The 6,778-nt window shown below is 40.7% G+C and overlaps 1 long non-coding RNA gene across 1 annotated transcript; it reads right to left on the reverse strand.

The window, feature by feature from the left end:
* Positions 1-283: 283 nt before the first annotated feature.
* On the reverse strand, positions 284-6,556 carry LOC147701185 (uncharacterized). Its single transcript, XR_015297162.1, has 3 exons — positions 6,352-6,556; positions 2,874-2,936; positions 284-535 (listed from the first exon to the last, which is right to left on the reverse strand). It is a non-coding gene; the product is annotated as an uncharacterized LOC147701185 (long non-coding RNA).
* Positions 6,557-6,778: the final 222 nt, after the last annotated feature.

Genomic DNA, 6,778 nt, shown 5'->3' on the forward strand with positions numbered 1-6,778 from the left:
AAATGCATTCAAGATATAATAAATAGTATTAATGATTCTATAGCATTGGTTAAAATTATGGTTCGGTCACATGTCTGATGCCATCATTGTATGTATAGACCACTCGTGGTTCCAGGAGGAGGTTCGATAGGAAAGTACGATTTCTTTGACCCCATACCCCCCACCCCCAGTCATGCTCTTCTTGATTTGTCAGATAGCACCTCTCTCAGTGGATTCTAATTTTTATAGATGTCTTGCCATGCTCTTATGTTATATTTACACAATAATGTCCAGCCCTCTGGGATGCAGTTTTGAATGACTTTATAAAATGAATAAGTAAATCTGCTCTAAAGATCATATACTGTGGCAGTTATGTTTAACACTGATATCTTCAATCCAGGGTGGAAAAAGAGGCCTGTGGCTCTCTCCCTGTTGGATCTATGGAGCAAGGTCTTCACGTGCTGCAGCAGTACCCACATCCTTTGAGTTTGCAGCAGTTGCAGCAGAAGGAGCAGAGCGAGAGGTGGGATTGTCTCTTGGTTCGCAGCAGCGACTTCTATAGATAGAAAGAAACAAGAGCAGGGTGAGAATTCGGCCCATTGGTTAAACTCTGTGCATCATACTCATTGCATCAGTGGTGACATCCCTCACAAAACAACTTGCTCTGAGATGAATGATCAGGCATGTTAGGTAATCCCGCCGCATTGCCAACATTTGCTCTTCTAAGATGTTCAGCAGGAGGATTTAGAGACTCTTAGTAAACAATTTTTCCCAAACTTTCAGTGAAGTTGCCCTGGCCTTGATATAAATACATCTCCACCACTCCTTGGCGCTTGAAAGGAGTCGCCTCGGGTTGGGTCATCAGTTGAATTACCAAGGAATGACTGGTAATAAATCTTCCTCAAATTCCTAGAACATGGACAGTATTTTCTCAATGTTTCTGTACACTGGCCAGAGATTATTGATAACAGCACTTGCAAATTATTAGTAGTATAGCTCTTGGCTTGTTTGAAATACTCCTCTGAAACTCTTACAGCATGGAACTAGGGGTTAGTGGACAGTAGTAGTTGCTAGGAGGTAGGGTTGGGGTTAGACAAGCACTTTGGTTTTTGTAGTCCCAGAATCCCATCCCAAACCTAAGAGACTTACTGGAGTGTCTACAGATTTCCTTTCATTTTCTTGGAAGAGGTTCAAAAGACTTAGACTGGCATCTGTTTCTTTGTAGAGCCATTGCTTAGCATGCAGCATAGATAGCCACATTTGCATCCCAATTGTGAGACTATTTTAGTCTCATTATTACCTAGGCCTAGACTTATGAAGAAGTCGCTCAACGCAGCACAGCAAATAAAGTTGCTGCACTTCTTGTGTGAAAGGGAGCAGGCAGAATAGCGCAATATCTACTAAGATTTGGTGCTGTTCTGCATGATTCCTGTGCTGGCACACCTTTGATACTGTTGCGCCACATTGAAAGGGTGTCTGCATTGATGGAAGCATACGTTTATACTGGAAGGGGGTCCTACAGCACGCATCCAAAGTGGGAAAATGAGGAGGAGAAATTAATGCGTTCCGCCTTGTTATGCCTGCCTCAAGGAGGCACGGGATTTTGGCACAATCCCCGCCTACAATTCATTGTAGAAAGGGGTTTGCATCAAAATCTACGGATGGTTGTATGGGAACGCCCATGCACCTCCCATGCAAGGCTCCTTTGATGCATATTAATGCAAGGCAGCTCTTTGTGCAGGTTTGTGTTACTCTGGGTTACAATCCAATGGAAATCAAGATTTGCATTGGATTGTAAATACCACCATAACACTTTGCATCAGTTGGGTGTTAAAAAAGAAATATTAACCTGACGGAAAGCAATTCTAAATCTGGGCCCAAGTGTCAGCCTTTTTCATGGTACACTCACCTGTGGAGCAGGTACAGTAGAGCAGCTGGCCATACTCCCACATCGAAGGGATCTCTGTGTCCATGTCACAGTGTTGAGCCGTCGGGTTTCCAACTGGGAAAATGTAATTCCAGCCATTGGGTGGGCTCATTCTTAATATACATCCCTCCCTCCTGGCAGCCTTGGGGTAGATACCATTTCAGAACGATGGCTCCGAACTATCTTATTCTGTTGGTGGAGCATGATGAAAATGTAAATGTGGTCAACAGTCAACTTGCTCTATGTTTATTGACTATACATGAATGGTTTCTGATTTTATAGAGGTGCATGCTAGAGAAAGCCATGGGGTCTGGAGAAATTGCTAGCTGCACATATAGAGTTTTCATATCCATGGCAGAGACCTTCACTGCATATTGATGGGCCTTTAAATTCACTACATGTGCAGTCTGCTGGAACCGAGATGGGTCAGGTGACTTATTGACTAATTGCATATGTCCTTCTCTTCTTATAACGGGAGCTTTTGCTTATTTGATAAAACCTGCCTATCTGCTCAAATGCAAAAGCAGCCTGGAGTCCCCCGGCGGTCAGCGGGCAGCACTCACTGTCACACCCCTGGCGCCTACGAGAAGTGATTTGTAAACAGTTTGCCGGGAGCAGCCACCGTTGACTGCTTGCTCTATTGATCTAGTGAGAAAGATTATGAAGCATTGCAAGTGCAAACAGAGCGATAAGGTCATAGCTGCAGGGCGGATGCCAGGACTGCATCCTCCCAGCCGCACAGGGTGGTGTAGCTCACTGTGGGCTGACAAAAGTGGCCCATCGAGCTGGCTTCATTCACTCATACTCCAAAGAAGATCCAAACTATGGGTGATGGTTGCAAATATTCATTTTCCCAACTAGTTATGTACAAGTGGCTTCATATGCAGGTTTGTGGCAACTATTCAACCGCATCAGTATATGCTACCCCAACCTGTGACAACCACATTATCCAAAGGAAATAGCTCACCACTAGGGTTGGTGCTTCCATCAGGTGCTTGGAAGGATCAACTGAATGGTTCTCCCTGTCTCTCTGTTGAGGAAAGAGAATGGACTGGTCAGCAAACTTCAGAGCATCAATTCCGCAGACTAAAGAAGTCTTGGACTAGAGACCAAGACTTGCACATCACTACTTCTGTTGTTCATAGAGTTTATTATTCTAATAATTTTTATTTCCACCTGTGTTATACCTTGACTAGTCATGTCTGAAAGCTAGTTGTTGAAGTACTCGAGGCCAGTCGGAAGATGAAGAATAGCGCATTGATGTGTAGTAAGCCACTGATGTTGGAATATGTGACATTGCAATAAAGTGTGTGGAGTCCATGAAGAGAACAAGCAAGACTCCATTGAGGTCTATACAGTGAGAATATGGGGGATCAGTAAGGGCTCATTTTCATTGGTTAAGGAATAGGAGACATTGATTGATAGTGAATGAGGGCAGTTCTGCAAGAATGAGTGCCACTAAACATAAGTGAGTAAGCGCCGACATTTTTTTTCACACTTCTAAGCCAATCGTTTTATCATAAGTAAGACTCAACAGTACCAGACCGTTTAATCTCAAAAGACCTGGCTCAGGGTACCTTCATGGGGCAAAAAGGGGCATAATAAACATGATACCGAGATACAAGTCTCATTTACCTGTGTACAGGCCATGACCAAGTTACCAACATTAACCTCCTTTACCTTTATTTAAGCTGGGTTGCTAGCCAGGAAATAGTTGGAACTAAATAATTTATTTTTAATTTTATATCAGTCTGTAGACTGATGAGGTGTGAATAATTGTGCAAAGCTTCCCTAAAAAGAATGGCATAAATAGCAAAATGACCCATTAAAGAAAAACATTTTCTAACTTCAAAATGAACCCCAGTAATGTACACCAAGTTCTTTATTTTCCAGGTAGTCGCTTCTTGTAGTGCATGAAGCCCCTGTGCTGCTCCTCCTTATGCCGGTGGCACTGTTTTAGCTAATTTACACTCAAGCGGGAGTGTCCAATGAAATGAGAGCATCAAAGCACCAACCCGCTCATCTGCGATTGAGTGTAGCGACACAGTGATGTAGGAACAAGTAACACTTATGAAGCGTTCAGAGGTAGTCATGTACGAATGAGCACAAGAGGATTGTGATAAGTAAGAGAGCGACTCCCCATTAAGGCGCATCAGGCCAGTGTGCGGCAGTGAGTGAGAAGATATATGTTTTTAATATGCTCTCTGTAGAGTTGAGGCAAGAACCACCAAGGTGTGTGAAAGTTGTAAAGTGGGACAGCAAGTGACTAAGGGGAAGATGTATCAAAGCAATTTTTAGTCGCAAACGCTGCGATTCGCAAAAAAGCAGCGTTTGCGACAAAAAATGTGCTAAATGGAATGTATGAAGAAAAATGTATAGCAAAATTAAGGAATCGCAAAATTGCGATTCCTTAAATGCTATGCATCAAGCATTTCAATTTTGCGATTTTTCCTTAAGAAATCGCAAATTACCACCAACTTCAAGTTGGTGGTAATTTGCGAATTCTTACACAAATGCACTTTTTGGCATTTGTGAAGGTGCCATATGGTGCACATACATGCCCTTAGGGCATGCATGGGCACCATATGCACACACATGTACATTTCAGGGGTGCATCAGGGTGTCCTTATGACACCCTTGCACCCTTGAAATTATTCTCAATTTGCGATTCTCAAAATGCGAATCGCAAATTGACAATAACTTCCCATTCATTCCTATGGGCCTCCTGCCCATAGAAATGAAGGGGGAGAATATTCCTTAAATGCGAATTCGCAATTTGCTATTCGCAAATAAGGAATATTAAGGAATCACAAAAAAATTGCGTTTCTTTAGATACATACCATTTTGCAATTCTCAAATAGCGATTTTCAAAAAATCGCTATTTGAGAATTGCAAACAGGTATTTTAATACATCTGCCCCTAAGCGCCATATATATAAAGGCAATTTTGCGATCACAAATGCCGAAATTCTCCGAATTTCGGCATTTGCGATTGCAAAATTGCTAAGTGGTATCTATGTAAGCAAAACAGCCTCGCAAAATAAGAAATCACAAATTTGCGATTCCCTATTTTGTGATTGCATTTAAGGAATTGCAAAATGTGATTCCTTAAATGCAATGTATGAGGCCCAGAAAAAGTGCAATTTGGCAATAAGGAATTGCAAATTGCCACCAACTTCAAGTTGGTAGAAATTTGCGATTTCTTTGAAAAATGCACTTTTTTGCATTTTTCAAGGTGCCATGTGGCACACATACATGCCCTTAGGGCGACTCTCCATTGAGGACCCTTAGGGCATGTATGTGTGCCACATGGGCACTCATGCACATTTCAGGGGTGCAACAGGGTGTCCTTTTAACACCCTGGCACCCTTGAAATTGCATTTTCAATTTGCGCTTCTCTAATTGAGAATCGCAAATTGAGAAAATCTTCCCATTCATTCCTATGGGCCTCTAGGCCCATAGGAATGAATGGGGAGGGATTCCTTAATTGTGAATTGCAATTTGCGATTCGCAATTAAGGAATATGTAGGATTCACAAAAAATTATTTGCAAATCCTACATGCATAGCAATTTGTGATTCTCAAATAGCGATTCCCTAAAAATCGCTATTTGAGAATCGCAAAATTTAACTTTCATACATATGGCCCTATGAAAATGAGGGAGGTGCGAAATTTACAGACTGGCTTTTGCGTCATATTTTTAAATATGATGAATTTTAAAAAATAAGAGGAAAAATATCCCACAAAAAGTAATCTGTGCAAGGGAATAAAAACAAAAATAGATACATTTGTCTAGATGACTCCAGTGTAACAAAGATTTTTATAGTAGAAAATTGTACGAAATTTTGCTCATGTAAAATTTTGCAGAGGTTTCAAATATTACAGCTTGTTGAAGTTGTGAAGTTGGTGGCCTTCACCAAACTTTGAAGATGGAAATATAATTTTGTTAATCACAAATTAAAGTTTACTAAGAGGATGATGCATAGATAAAGGAAGTGCTTAAATAGTAATGCAGTAGTAGATGAGGAAACAAAGATTAGATGAATAAAACAGAGACTGATAAAGAGACACAAACATTTGAAAATATTCACTGAAGTAAGAAGTGAAGTACTACTAACAAAAAATCAAGAGAAAAGAAATGAGGGACAAAACTATTGAGAAAAACTCGACGAAATTATATAGTAACATGTTCTTAAAGGTACAAAGATGGTCTTGTGCGTCACAACCATTTTATAAGTACCTTGCACGTTTTGAGAAATAAATCTCACATTAACACAAGAGCAGAAAAATATCTAAGGTCAGAGAACATGCAGTACACTAATTTGATGCCATCAACATCTACGGATGATAGTTACCTTAAGTGAAAATGTTGAAAAGGAGGAAGCAAACTATTGAGAAATAAGAATAATGTCTCAATAGTTAGTACATATTCTCAGCAGAAGGTTACCTGAGTCACAGACGTGCTATGGATTCCATGAAAGAAGATGGTGAGATACAGTAGTGAGCAGATAAGACAGAATAAGAACAGTTTCATTATTTTCTTTTTTCCTCTTTTCTCCTTTCTTCCCTTCTTGCCTGCTTCTGCACTTCTCTCTCACCGGAAGGATTTTACTGCAATGTCTCACAACTGGAGGTTCCTCTGAATTTTTTGCATGGACCCTCAGCATTTATAGCAGATCTGGTCGGGGTCAGGTGGTGCATTCCAGTAAACAGGAGCTACAAAGTTCATTCCGCCTTTATCTCCTGTTTAGGAAACATTCTGAAAATGGGCAAAAATTGCTGAGAGAATAGGTGACCCATTTTGAGAATCTTCTTCCCAGATAGTAAATATGAACTGTAATTTTACTTGCACACTTTTGAGAAGTGCTAAAAAA

The sequence above is a fragment of the Lissotriton vulgaris genome, chromosome 7 (assembly GCF_964263255.1).
Source record: "Lissotriton vulgaris chromosome 7, aLisVul1.2, whole genome shotgun sequence".
NCBI classification, from domain to species: domain Eukaryota; kingdom Metazoa; phylum Chordata; class Amphibia; order Caudata; family Salamandridae; genus Lissotriton; species Lissotriton vulgaris.